Consider the following 15,102-nt stretch of genomic DNA (forward strand, 5'->3'; position numbering starts at 1 on the left):
GAACGACAGCTTCCTTCTGCTGACGGTGATCAGCCCTGACTGCTGGAGAGGGAGTGCAGGCCGGTGGGAGATTCAGCGGGTCATTTGGAGGACCATGGCAACTGTCTGTTGGTCATAGTGTACAGTAACTGTAGTAGTAATGTAACGGACTAACTATGAATGTCACAACAAGATGCACGTGGCGATATATTAGACCGCCCTTTAATACGGCAGCACAGTAATTCTATTTATAACAGAATAACGGGGATTGTAGCAGCAGGTGAACAAGATGGACAGGGCGATTACACTCAGCCTGCACTGTCCCTGCATTCTCCCTATCCAATTAAAAGGTCTCTGCAACACTGTCCCTTGCACTTGTCGGCTGTCACGTCTCTCCCTATGCTCAGCTAACACTGAAATGGCGGCGACGGCGCGGGCTGAGGCTTTTTATAGGGCTGTGACATCACAGGGGATGGCTATCTGCTGATTGGCTAGTGTTCCCAGGCTTCTTACTTTTTCTTTGTAACATGTGCAGCCACCATTTAAAGAAAAAAATCGGATTCATTACCGCGAAGAGCGAGGAAATTCGGCTTTGCAGCGAATCCAGTTTTTTCTAAACTTTGCATCAAATTCTGCTTCAGATGCTTCAATTCGCTTAACACTAATATGGACATGAATGAACGGATCCATCCCACCACATTACAGGGTAGATCTAGAACAGAGTCCTGCTATGAGAAAATGTCTAACGTGTCGGAGCCCGTGGCTCCTGAGAGCAGACTGACGGGAGGGTATATCAGTCGTCCGCTGTAGTCATGGCTCCTGTGTGTATAAAACCAAACAGCGCTTCTCCTCCTGTGATGAGATAATCCAAGAAAATACATGACATCACAGAAGAAGAATTGTTTGCTGAAAGTCAGGACCTAGACCAGCAGCTCATCCCCCCTCCATCCCCTCCCTAGGGGGACTTCACCCAAAATGCATGGGGACTGGGTATTCATGGTTTCACGTGGCCCCAATATGACTGCATTTTAGGGTCCAGATATTGGCAAGACTTCAAAGCTATCCCCAGTGAGAGGGACACGGGTTCATACAGTATCTGTCCCAGAGATCTTGGGGATGATCCCTTCTCTGGACCTACCTATAAAGTAAAGGGAAGGGAAAGGTGGCCGCACATTTCCTACATCAGCCATGCAACTACTATAGTCAAGACTCTCATAGAAGTGAATGGAGAGAGCTGTCCATCTCTACATTGCATTCACAGAGTCAGAATGAGGAGTCGGGGAACCTCCTGTAAGGCTGGGTTCACACGGACATTGCGGGTGACGTGCGGGAAAAGATGCGGGTGCGTTACGGGAAAATGCGCGATTTTTCCCCGCGAGTGCAAAGCGTTTTAATGCGTTTTGCACGCGCGTGAGAAAAATCGGCCTGTTTGGTACCTAGACCCGAACCCAGACCTCTTCACAGAAGTTCGGGTTTGGGTAAGGTGTTGTGTAGATTTTATTAGTTTCCCTTATAACATGGTGATGGATCATGTGACGGACCATGTGATGAGCGCAGTGACGTCACCAGAAGGTCCTTTTCCTCATAGGTCATCTAAGAAGAAGACAGAAGAGAAGCCGGGCAGCGCGAACAAGTGGATGAGGTAAGTTTAATTATTTTTTTAAAAAAATTTAACCCCTCCATCCATATTTTACTAAGCATTCTGTATTAAGAATGATATTATTTTCCCTTGCAAAATAATAATGATCGTCTCCTAGGAACCATGCGTGAAAATCGCACCGCATCTGCACTTGCTTGCGGATGCTTGTGATTTTCACGCAGCCCCATCCACTACGCACAATATACAGGGAGTGCAGAATTATTAGGCAAGTTGTATTTTTGAGGATTAATTTTATTATTGAACAACAACCATGTTCTCAATGAACCCAAAAAACTCATTAATATCAAAGCTGAATATTTTTGGAAGTAGTTTTTAGTTTTAGCTATTTTAGGGGGATATCTGTGTGTGCAGGTGACTATTGCTGTGCATAATTATTAGGCAACTTAACAAAAAACAAATATATACCCATTTCAATTCTTTATTTTTACCAGTGAAACCAATATAACATCTCAACATTCACAAATATACATTTCTGACATTCAAAAACAAAACAAAAACAAATCAGTGACCAATATAGCCACCTTTCTTTGCAAGGACACTCAAAAGCCTGCCATCCATGGATTCTGTCAGTGTTTTGATCTGTTGACCATCAACATTGCGTGCAGCAGCAACCACAGCCTCCCAGACACTGTTCAGAGAGGTGTACTGTTTTCCCCACATTTGATGATGGACCACAGGTTCTCAATGGGGTTCAGATCAGGTGAACAAGGAGGCCATGTCATTAGATTTTCTTCTTTTATACCCTTTCTTGCCAGCCACGCTGTGGAGTACTTGGACGCATGTGATGGAGCATTGTCCTGCATGAAAATCATGTTTTTCTTGAAGGATGCAGACTTCTTCCTGTACCACTGCTTGAAGAAGGTGTCTTCCAGAAACTGGCAGTAGGACTGGGAGTTGAGCTTGACTCCATCCTCAACCCGAAAAGGCCCCACAAGCTCATCTTTGATGATACCAGCCCAAACCAGTACTCCACCTCCACCTTGCTGGCGTCTGAGTCGGACTGGAGCTCTCTGCCCTTTACCAATCCAGCCACGGGCCCATCCATCTGGCCCATCAAGACTCACTCTCATTTCATCAGTCCATAAAACCTTAGAAAAATCAGTCTTGAGATATTTCTTGGCCCAGTCTTGACGTTTCAGCTTGTGTGTCTTGTTCAGTGGTGGTCGTCTTTCAGCCTTTCTTACCTTGGCTATGTCTCTGAGTATTGCACACCTTGTGCTTTTGGGCACTCCAGTGATGTTGCAGCTCTGAAATATGGCCAAACTGGTGGCAAGTGGCATCTTGGCAGCTGCACGCTTGACTTTTCTCAGTTCATGGGCAGTTATTTTGCGCCTTGGTTTTTCCACACGCTTCTTGCGACCCTGTTGACTATTTTGAATGAAACGCTTGATTGTTCGATGATCACGCTTCAGAAGCTTTGCAATTTTAAGAGTGCTGCATCCCTCTGCAAGATATCTCACTATTTTTGACTTTTCTGAGCCTGTCAAGTCCTTCTTTTGACCCATTTTGCCAAAGGAAAGGAAGTTGCCTAATAATTATGCACACCTGATATAGGGTGTTGATGTCATTAGACCACACCCCTTCTTATTACAGAGATGCACATCACCTAATATGCTTAATTGGTAGTAGGCTTTCGAGCCTATACAGCTTGGAGTAAGACAACATGCATAAAGAGGATGATGTGGTCAAAATACTCATTTGCCTAATAATTCTGCACGCAGTGTAGAGCATGCTGCGATTTTCATGCGTGAAAATCACCGCTCATGTGCACAGCCCCATAGAAATGAATGGGTCCGGATTCAGTGCGGGTGCAATGCGTTCACCTCACCCATTGCACCCGTGCGGAAAACTCGCCCGTGTGAAAGGGGCCTAATGGAGAGTTGCAGGTAGATATGCCATAAATGTCCGTGAGGAGAGTACCACTTTAACTAACGGGGATGGGGTGGGGGGGCTAAATATGATGGAAAGCTGTGGCACTGCAGCAGTGGCCAGGATGAGAGAGAACACTGATCCCAGCCATCTAAGGTAGTAATGTATTTGAATCCATAGAAATGACAATACCTTACTATAAAAAAATAAAATGTAGGGAACAAAATCATTCATGAATTAATTTAACCCTTTCTACCCTGGGCCATTTTTCAATTTTCTGCCCAGGCCATTTTTAGCAAATTTGACATGTGTCACTTTATGTGGTAATAACTTTAAAACGCTTTGACTTATCCAGGCCGTTCTGAGATTGTTTTCTCGTCACATATTGTACTTCATGACACTGGTAAAAAGGAGTCAAAATATTTAATTTTTATTTATAAAAAAAAAACAAACTAAATTTACCCAAAAAATTTAAAAATTAGCAAATTTCCAAATTTCTATTTCTCTACTTTTATAATAGATAGTAATAAGTCCAAAAATAGTTATTACTTTACATTCCCCATATGGCTACTTTATGTTTGGATCATTTTGTGAATGCCATTTTATTTTTTGGGGACGTTAGAAGGCTTTGGAAGTTTAGAAGCAAATCTTGAAATTTTTCTGAAAAATTTCCAAAACACACTTTTTAAAGGACCATTTCTGGTCTGAAGTCACTTTGTGAGGCTTACATAATAGAAACCACCCAGAAATGACCCCATTTTAGAAACTACACCCCTCAAGGTATTCAAAACTGATTTTACAAACTTTGTTAACCCTTTAGGTGTCCCACAAGAATTAATGGAATATGGAGATGAAATTTCAGAATTTCACTTTTTTGGCAGATTTTCAATTTTAATAAAATAAATTGCAAGGGTTAACAGCCAAACAAAACTCATTATTTATGGCCCTGATTCTGTAGTTTACAGAAACACCCCATATGTGCTCGTAAACTGCTGTACGGGCACACGGCAGGGCGCAGAAGGAAAGGAACGCCATATGGTTTTTGGAAGGCAGATTTTGCTGGACTGCTTTTTTTGACACCATGTCCCATTTGAAGCCCCCCTGATGCAACCCTAGAGTAGAAACTCCAAAAAAGTGACCCCATTTTGGAAACTACAGGATAAGGTGGCAGTTTTGTTGGTACTATTGATTTATATAGACTAGGGTACATATGATTTTTGGTTGCTCTATATTACACTTTTTGTGATGCAAGGTAACAAGAAATAGCTGTCTTGGCACCGTTTTTATTTTTTGCTATTTACAACATTCATCTGACAGGTTAGATCATGTGATATTTTTATAGACCAGGTTGTCATGGATGCGACAATACCAAATATGACTATGACTTGTTTGGTTCAGTTCTACATAATAAAGCATTTTTGAAAAAAAAAATTTTTTAGTGTCTCCATATTCTGAAAACTATATATTTTTTTTATTTTTTGGGCGACTGTCTTGTGTAGGGGCTCATTTTTCTCGGGATGAGATGATGGTTTGATTGGTACTATTTTAGGGTGTATATGACTTTTGATCGCTTGCTATTACACTTTGTGATGTAAGGTGACAAAAAAAATATTTTTTTTTACACCGTTTTTATTTTATCTTTTTTATGGTGTTCACCTGAGGGGTTAGGTCATGTGATATTTTTATAGAGCAGATTCTTACGGACGCGGCGATAACCAGTCTTTTTTTCCCTATTTTTACAATTTTTTTTACTTTATTTTGCTGTATTTTATTTTTTTTACTCTAAACTTAATTCTTTTGTAAAACTTTTATTTTTTTTACTTTTTTCTTTTCACTTTTTTGTCCCACTCTGGGACTTCAACTTTTGGGGGTCTGACCCCCTTTACTTCTGTATTGTGATGCATTGGCTGTAAGTGTATTACACAGTGTAATACAGGGGGCTGGATCTCACAGGCTGTCACAGAAGGCAGCCACAATACCTAAGGAAGGCATCAGGCTGCCTTCCCTGCCATCGGGTCCCCGTCACAGCAGCGCGAGGACCCGATGGCTGCTTCCTCCCTGCACGGACATTGCACCGCGGCTGTGCAGGGGTTAATGCGCCGGCATCGGTGATTTCACCGATGCTGGCGCATACAGCAGGGGTCCGGCTATCAGTGACTGCCGGACCCCTGCTGCTGGTCGGGCGGGCGCAGCTCCTGCAACCGCCCGATCAGCACGCAGTACATGTATGGCGCTGGGTGTGAAGGGGTTAACATTACTATTTAATAAGATAATTGGTAGAAGCTGGATTTTCTTTTAGATTTAGATTTCCGTGCACTTGTAACACGCTTTTTAAAATATTTTTTGGGAAAATAATGACATTGCTACAATTTGCTGCTATATTTTTTTAAAGGGGTTGTAACACAAAAAAATATTTTAAACCAGCACCTGGATCTGAATACTTAGTAATTGCATGTAATTAAAAATTTTGTATAGACATTAAGGTATTCACCGAAATCTATCTGTATAGCGCCACCTGCTGTTTGTGCTTTTTCTTATTTCTTTGTCCTGCTCAGGGAGATGGCCGCACATGCTCAGTTTCACCCTTCAACTGCCTCCTGAGCTGTGATAGGGTGAGAGGCAGCAGAATGGACACACCCCCTTAGATGCAGCAGTAGAGACACTCCCCCTGAGCTGTGATAGGGAGATCATAGACACGCCCCCCCCCCCCCCCCCTGAGCAGCAGCAGAAAGGACACACACCCTGAGTTGTGATAGGGAGATCATGGACACACACACCCTGAGCTGCAGCAGAAAGGACACGCCCCTTGAGCTGCCAGGTTGATATAAATCTAGCAGAGCGATGAATCTGGAGATCTCTGGATCCATGTGAGGTACAGGGCTGGTTCCAGCTTTGTTAGAGGTCATGTACCAGATTATGTGCGATTTTCACTTTTTACATTAGTTATGGGAGAACCCCTTTAAAATGCTGTGGACACAAAAAATGCACTGCAATTGAAAAAAAAAAACACCACTGTAAAAAAAAATACATGTGTGCGTGCATTTCAAAAATCCCACAGACTTTGCGCTAACATCTGGAGTTGCGTTCTTTGCCGAAACAAGAGCCGCCAATAAATGCAGGTGCAAACAAACCGGAACAGGAGTTTTCCAGATCTCTCTAACTACAGCTTAGCAGCTTTATAAATAAATCTACGACTTCCTAATAGACTTTATCCCAGATTTACTAATCCCGTAGACGGCGTGAGCTTAGACCGCGCGTCTAGACATCGCCAGGGGCTCAGCCTGGATGATACGTGACGGGATAGACACATCTCTCCGACTGTTTGCCAACTATTGCTTGGCTTAAACTCGGAGACGGATTTTTACACCAGAATTGTGGTGCAAATTGGCGCATCTTGGGCCCCGCCCCTTTCCAACAAGCCCCACCCTTTACGAGCATGTTGCAAAACAAGTGTAGATGCCCCAGATGCGCCCAATTGTGCAAAATATCGCGAATTTGAATATTGCCTATGCCGCTCATTACTATAGTGACTACACAAATCTCTCTGCTAGTTTGCTACAATGTATCAGTCTGTTTCCGCCCACAGAGCTCTGTGCAGATTGGATACATTGTATCCACTCCTCAGCTGAGAGAAGGACCAGCTACACCAGATTGTTCTCATTCACTGACAGCAAACTTTTATATCTTCTTAATAACAGCCAAGAACTGCGAGTGTTATACACATAACAACAAGACTATCCTTGTCCTATCAGGAGCAGTCGTGCCAAGTGACCCACTCAGCTCTGCTGCACCGTCTACCCCTGTGAAAGCCTCTGAGCTGCAGCTCCACAGGAAATGTGACCTCATTCAGGGGCTGACGACTGCGTTTGAAAAGAAACAAGACAGTTGAGAAGTGATCTGGAAGAGACTGCCCAGCACCCAGACATCACAGAGCGGGGCGCCCAGGCTGTGGGGTGCTGCTGGGTGTAGCAGGTGGCACTGGGTGACTTTCCGGTTTGCCCTGTATCCCCAGCAGTAACCTTAGGATCCCTCAAGACGTTGACAGATCTGATCAGACTGGTGAGTAATGGCTTCTGCCTTCCGCATCTTCTGAGGCACATCAGTCCAGTTTGCAGAATTTTGGACAATTGCTCAAACAGCAATTCCCCAGAAAAGGTAAGGAAGCCACAGGAGATTCTTGATCCCACCCTACGTCAGTCACATGCCCCCCGCAGCGGAAAATAGAGCAATTCTAATAACCTCCTCAATGTTGTGTAATTGCCACTCAAGTAATTCCCTTATAAACTATTGCTTAGAAGCGATTGGCAAATAATGTCATTTCTCCGCTGCCGACTTGATTTCCAAGAGCGTTCCTCTATAGTTTCAGGTCTTTGTGTGTTCAGGTGTCTTTATGTAGGGCATGGATTTGTTGTGCGCTGGAAATACAGATGTAGCTGAGCTGAGTTTGTCATCTGCTAGCGTGTGTTGTCATGAGGAACCAAGCCAGTTATCTAAGCTCAATGGGGGCTCATTTACTAACACTGGCGTTTTACATCGGTCTTTGATTCCCCCGTGCACATCATTTAGAACCAGTCACATGCCTCATCCTAAATTTGGCGCATCTACATTAGTCCGTGTGCCTGGAGTGATTTTCAAAATCTTTTAAGCCTAAGGGGTCATGCCCACAAATGTATTTTCTTTCCGTGTCCGTTCCGTTTTTTTTTTTGGTGGACCGTATGCGGAACCATTCATTTCAACGGGTCAGCCAAAAATGTGTGCTGTCCGCATCAGTTTGTCCGTTCCGTAGCCCCGCAAAAAAAATATAACATGTCCTATTCTTGTCCATTTTAGGCATTGTTACAATGGATCCGCAAAAAAAAAAACGGATGGCATCCGTTTTTTTTTGTGGATCCGCAATTTGCGGACCGCAAAACACATACGGTCGTGTGCATGTAGCCTAAAGGGGAGACGTGAATTACACAGCATGAAAGATGTATGAACTGAATACGTTCTATATTAGAGGAGGTGATGAGACACATTGGGGGTCATTTATTGAGGGCCGGTTTCACGCCATGTTCGGCGGGTGGATGGGGACATGCGGGGGCTGTGCCAGGGCCAGGAGTTCAGACCTGGAAGCGGCATGCCTCCTCATCAATTAAATGAATCTTAGGGCACCGCAAGCGGGAAACTAAGACCGGCATAAAAAGCCGGTATTGTAAATGTGCCTCATTGATCCTCTTCTCTTAAAGGGGTAGTCCCAGAATTAGCACTCATCAGGATAATGAGAGTGACGGGGATAGACGAGTACAGCGCTGGCTTCTCTTTGTCGGTTCCGCAAAGCAGCGCACGTGCATGACCACCGCTCCATTCAATTGAAAGGCACGGGACCCCTGTTCTTGGAATAGGTGGGGGTCCCATCGGTCACACACATCACTAATCTTGGTCTAGGTGATAAGTGTTGATTTTCGGACAACCCCTTTAAGCGGGCGTGTGACTCATAGAAGCCAATCAGCAGGTTGGAACATAAAGCAGTGATCTGATTGGTTACAATGTTGCGATGCGACTGATTATAGGACGTGTTGTGATATTTTAAATCCAAAGAATGTTCTATGATTGGCGCATCTCCAATGGAGGCAGATCGCTCGGATGCCGGGGGGCCCGTGGGTTATGGGGTGCAGTGCGGAGAACGCGGCTGCACTTTCTCACTACATCTGCAGCCAGGGGCTTGTAAATGAGCAAAACGTATGCCCCCCAAAAATGTATGTAAGTAAAGCGTAAAGAGGAGCGGCCACCGTCCCTGACATGTCTGCTGCATTCTACAAGTAATAATTCTGGAGCATCTAGTTTTATGACTCTTAGGCCTCCTGCACACGAACGTGTGCCCCCCGTGGCCGTGCTGCGGGCCGCAATGCACGAACACCGACCGTGGGGCAGCCCCAGCGGATCGTGGAGCCATTCACTTTAATGGGTCCGCGATCCACCCATTCTGCAAAAAGATAGAACATGTCCTATCTTTTTGCGGAACGGAAGTACGGGACGAAACGCCAGGGAAGCACTCCGTGTTGGTTCCGTTCCGTGCTTCCGTTCCGCACCATTCCGCATCTCCGGATTTGCGGACCCATTGAAGTGAATGGGTCCGCATCCGTGATGTGGAATGCCCACAGAATGGCGCCCGTGTATCGCAATATGGCAGCGGGCAGCACACACGTTTGTGTGCAGGAGGCCTTATGTTGTGTTATTCCTCTCTTATTCCTACTATAAGTTTATGAACGAATTGCCAGCAATTTGCAATGAAGGTTGGGGGTGTCCCTGCCACTGGCAGCACCGGTTGGATAGTGTCACACTGTGCGAGGACACACTCCCAACCGGTAGCAACCAGCTGGACTTTTATTGCAGACTGCTTGCAATTCATTCATAAATTTCTAGTAGGAATAACAGAGGAATGGCCGTACGAATAGATGTTCCAGAATGGCTATTACATGAGGAATGCAGCAGACATGTCAGGAGAGGCGACGACTCTACTTTAAAGTGAATGTCCGCCCATGAACATTATTTTTTGTCTAAATAGATGCAACATTATGCAAACACCGCTATAGAAGTCGGGGTTCTGCTTTTTATTTTTATTTTTTTCATACAGACCTCCAAATCCCCTTCTCAGTCATAGAGTAAAATGATAAAATCCTGTCTGCCTGCAGCCACCACTAGGGGGAGCTCTGGAGCTTGCTGTAGACTGTGTATGCACTGAGGCAGCAGTCTGTATAATAATTATTAGTTCACTACATTACACATTATATATCGCACCCGTGATTTATAGGAGGATACAAGGACGCCGCATATCAAGCAAATGTCTTCTCGCCTGGATGTGTCTTCTGTAATCTACAGCAGCTCCTATTAACCATTTCATGACTGAAGGCTTATCCCCACACAAACCAGAACACAAGCAGCACCAGCAGATTTTGTGCAGTTCTCTTCATCTGAGTGGGATTGTTTCTGCGACCAAAAATCGTCTCCATTCATCTGAACGATTTTTGGTCGCAGAAATTTCTTTTACGCTTTTATGGCGTTTTTTCAGTGGTGCAGAAGTCCACCCTCCAGGAGAGTTCTGGGAATGAAATACTGATGACCTGTCCTCAAGTTCTATTTTTTTTGCCGCAGAGAAGAGTGCAAAAAAATAAAAAATAAAATAAAAAATCTGCCATTTCTGACACAGAGCTCCAAATCCTCTGCACACATGTAAACGTAAAGAAGCCCTGTCGCCTCTACCCTTAGGACTCTATGTTGTGCCATTTCCTTCTAAGGGCTCATGCACACGACCGTTGTAGTTTTGCGGTCCACTTTTCACGGATCCGATGTTTTCCGTATCTGAGAAGGTTTTTTTTTTTTTCTGTTTTGTGTCCGCATCCGTTCTGTTATGCCACAATATCCTTATGGTTTCCGTATGAGATCCGTTTTTTGCGGATCGCAAACGGAAACAGGAACTTTGTTATCATTACTGTAATGTACAGTAATGTTTGTATACAGTAAACACATGGGCAAAGTGGGCATGGATCCGCAAGATACGGATGTGTTCCGTATGCATCGCGTATTTTTTGCGGACCCATTGACTTGAATGGAGCCACGGACCGTGATTTGTGGACAATATTAGGACACGCACTACTTTTATGCAGAATGGCCAAGCGGACATATGGAAACGGAATGCAAACAGACCCATCGCAGTGAATGGTTCCGTATACGGTCCAAAAAAAAAAAGGAATATACTCCGTATGCATTACGTTTTCATATTTCCGTTCCATTCAAAGTGTCTGCATAATGGACAAGGATAGTACTGTTCTATTAGGGTCCATTCACATTGCTGATCCGCAATACACCCGCCCGGCACCCCCATAGAACTGCCTATTCTTGTCCGCAATTGCAGACCAGAATAGGACATGTTCTATTTTTTTTCGGAGCTGCGGACCGGAAGATCGGAGATCGGGGCCGAGCTCCGGAAATGCAGATGCGGACAGCACAGCAGCACACTGTGTGCTGTCCGCATCTATTCCTGCCCCATAGAGAATGAATGGGTCCGCATCTGCAAAAAACGGAATGCACACGGATGTCACCCGTATTTTTTGCGGATCCGTTTTTTTGCGGACCGCAAAATACTGAAAAAGCCATACAGTCGCGTGCAATAGGCCTTACTAGAAGTTATGAATGTATTGCTAGTGCTGGTACTACCAGCACTGATTGGATACTATCAGACTGTGCAGGGACACCCCCCCAACTGGTAACACCCAGCTGGACCGTTAGTGCAAACTGCTGGCAATTCATACACAACTTCAAGTAGGAATAATAAAGGAATCTCAAGACAGAGTAATAAGAATAGATGTAGAAATGAGCAAAGCTATCAAAAATTAAATTTGGCTGCTTCGCCGAATTTCACAAAGAAATTTGATTTGTCACAAATTGAATTCCATTGTATGTACGTCGCTGGCGCAATGATGGGGAAACGGCGATTGCGCCACCCCCCCATCATTAAACCCCTCAGATGCCATGTTCAACGCTGATCACGGCATCTAACAGCAAGGGCTCATGAACACAAACGTATTTTCTTTCCGCTTCCGTTCCATTTTTTTTTTGCGGACCGTATGCGGAACCATTCACTTCAATGGGGCTGTAGAAAATACAGAAGTTACTCCGTGTGCATTCAGTTTCCGTTTGTCCGCATGGCCGTTCCGCAAAAAAGTCGCGCATGTCCTATTATTGTCCGCAAATCCCGGTCCGAGGCCCTATTCAAGTCAATGGGTCCGCAGAAAATACGGAACGCACAAGGAACACATCCGTATGTCATCCGTATTTCGCGGATCCATACTGTAGAAATGCTATGCCCAGCCCATATTGCTCATGTGTTTTGGTGATTAAAAAGTTACTCTTTCCGTTTCCAATCCGCAAAAGAAACGGATCAAATACGGAAACCATACGGATATGTTTTGTGCAATAACGGAACAGAAGAAGACTTTAATCAGAGAGAAAAAAAAAAAAAAACTCAGATACGGAACGACGGATTTGTGAAAAACGGACTGGAAAACAACAACGGTAACATTGAGGCTTTTCCGAGGTTAATCAGGGGTAGAAAAAACTAAACAAAAAAGCAAACACCAAACTCACCTCATCCATTTCTTCGCGGAGAGGCCGTCACGGCCATCTTGATTGAAGAAACTGCACGAAATCTTAAGTGTGCTGACGTAATGACGTCCGTGATGAAATCCGTCCTGAAAGTCAGTTTCCGCATCACATAGATGATGTTTGTTAAAATCTCACACTTTCTGTGCGCAAATCTGCACGAAATATCTGTGTGCATTTACCCTCACCGAAATTCTCCATATCTGCATCTCTATTACGCACACGTGTAAGCTCCTGTCATGTGACATCAGGTGACCAATGGGTGAGATTTCTTACTTATTTCCAGACTTTGCAGCAGCGGTTTATCTCTATGGCCTCTTCAGTTGTTATTCTTAAAGGGGCAGTGCACATTGCTGGAATTCCATGCTGAGGGTCTGGTGTCAGAGGCGTCTGGGACTGTTCTGCAGACAATGTCCTAGTGCACAGACCGCAGACTGGGAGGATTGATGTGGATGACATTGGATGAGAGATTTCTGTAGATGGGAGCATCAGTGAGATGATCGACTCTTCTATAGGGCTCATGCACACGACCATATGCGTTTTGCGGTCTGCAAATTGTGGATCCGCAAAACACGGATCCCGGCCATGTGTATGTATTTTCAAACTGATGTAGAAATGTCCTATCCTTGTCTATAAGACATGTACTATCTTTTTTGATGATGCTGATACACCATGTTCTGTCCGCATCTTTTGCAGCCCAATTGAAATTAACGGGTTAATTTCCGATCCGCAAAAATGTGGATTGAAGGCAGACCAAACATACGGTTGTTTGCATGAGGCCATACTCTGCACGGTTCTGGTGCACAAGTTGCTTCTTGTCGCCAGCCACAGATGCCTCCATTACAGCCTGCTCCAGCCACAGATGCCCCATTACAGCCTGCTCCAGCCACAGATGCCCCATTACAACCTGCTCCAGCCACAGATGCCCCATTACAGCCTGCTCCAGCCACAGATGCCCCATTACAGCCTGCTCCAGCCACAGATGCCCCATTACAGCCTGCTCCAGCCATAGATGCCACATTACAGCCTGCTCCAGCCACAGATGCCCCATTACAGCCTGCTCCAGCCACAGATGCCCCATTACAGCCTGCTCCAGCCACAGATGCCCCATTACAGCCTGCTCCAGCCATAGATGCCCCATTACAGCCTGCTCCAGCCCTAGATGCCACATAACAGCCTGCTCCAGCCACAGATGTCACATTACAGCCTGCTCCAGCCACAGATGCCTCCATTACAGCCTGCTCCAGCCACAGATGCCCCATTACAGCCTGCTCCAGCCACAGATGCCCCATTACAGCCTGCTCCAGCCATAGATGCCTCCATTACAGCCTGCTCCAGCCATAGATGCCCCCATTACAGCCTGCTCCAGCCATAGATGCCCCATTACAGCCTGCTCCAGCCACAGATGCCCCATTACAGCCTGCTCCAGCCATAGATGCCTCCATTACAGCCTGCTCCAGCCATAGATGCCCCATTACATCCTGCTCCAGCCATAGATGCCCCATTACAGCCTGCACCAGCCACAGATGCCTCCATTACAGCCTGCTCCAGCCACAGATGCCCCCATTACAGCCTGCTCCAGCCATAGATGCCCCATTACAGCCTGCTCCAGTCACAGATGCCCCGTTACAGCCTGCTCCAGCCATAGATGGCCCATTACAGCCTGCTCCAGCCATAGATGCCCCATTACAGCCTGCTCCAGCCATAGATGCCCCATTACAGCCTGCTCCAGTCACAGATGCCCCGTTACAGCCTGCTACAGCCACAGATGCCCCGTTACAGCCTGCTCCAGCCACAGACGCCCCGTTACAGCCTGCTCCAGGCACAGATGCCACATTACACCCTGCTCCAGCCACAGATGCCCCATTACAGCCTGCTCCAGCCACAGATGCCACATTACAGCCTGCTCCAGCCATAGATGCCCCCATTACAGCCTGCTCCAGCCATAGATGCCCCCATTACAGCCTGCTCCAGCCACAGATGCCACATTACAGCCTGCTCCAGCCATAGATGCCACATTACAGCCTGCTCCAGCCACAGATGCCCCATTACAGCCTGCTCTAGCCACAGATGCCACATTACACCCTGCTCCAGCCACAGATGCCCCATTACACCTGCTCCAGCCACAGATGCCCCATTACAGCCTGCTCCAGCCACAGATGCCACATTACATCCTGCTCCAGCCACAGATGCCCCATTACAGCCTGCTCCAGCCACAGATGCCCCATTACAGCCTGCTCCAGCCACAGATGCCCCCATTACAGCCTGCTCCAGCCACAGATGCCCCATTACAGCCTGCTCCAGCCACAGATGCCCCCATTACAGCCTGCTCCATCCATAGATTCCCCATTACAGCCTGCTCCAGCCAAAGATTCCCCATTACAGTCTGCACCAGCCACAGATGCCCCATTACACCCTGCTCCAGGCACAGATGCCCCCATTACAACCTGCAC

General features: G+C 45.9%; 1 protein-coding gene across 2 annotated transcripts in view; it reads left to right on the forward strand.

Annotated features, from left to right (window-relative positions):
- Positions 1 to 7,301: 7,301 nt before the first annotated feature.
- Positions 7,302 to 15,102, forward strand: part of TMEM71 (transmembrane protein 71) — a 48,591-nt gene continuing 40,790 nt past the window's right edge. For both annotated transcript variants that reach the window (XM_040433295.1, XM_040433294.1), the window contains exon 1: positions 7,302 to 7,567. The gene's annotated coding sequence lies outside the window, so the exon portion shown is untranslated. The remainder of the gene's footprint in view (positions 7,568 to 15,102) is intronic.

Source organism: Bufo bufo, chromosome 5, assembly GCF_905171765.1.
Source record: "Bufo bufo chromosome 5, aBufBuf1.1, whole genome shotgun sequence".
Classification (NCBI taxonomy): domain Eukaryota; kingdom Metazoa; phylum Chordata; class Amphibia; order Anura; family Bufonidae; genus Bufo; species Bufo bufo.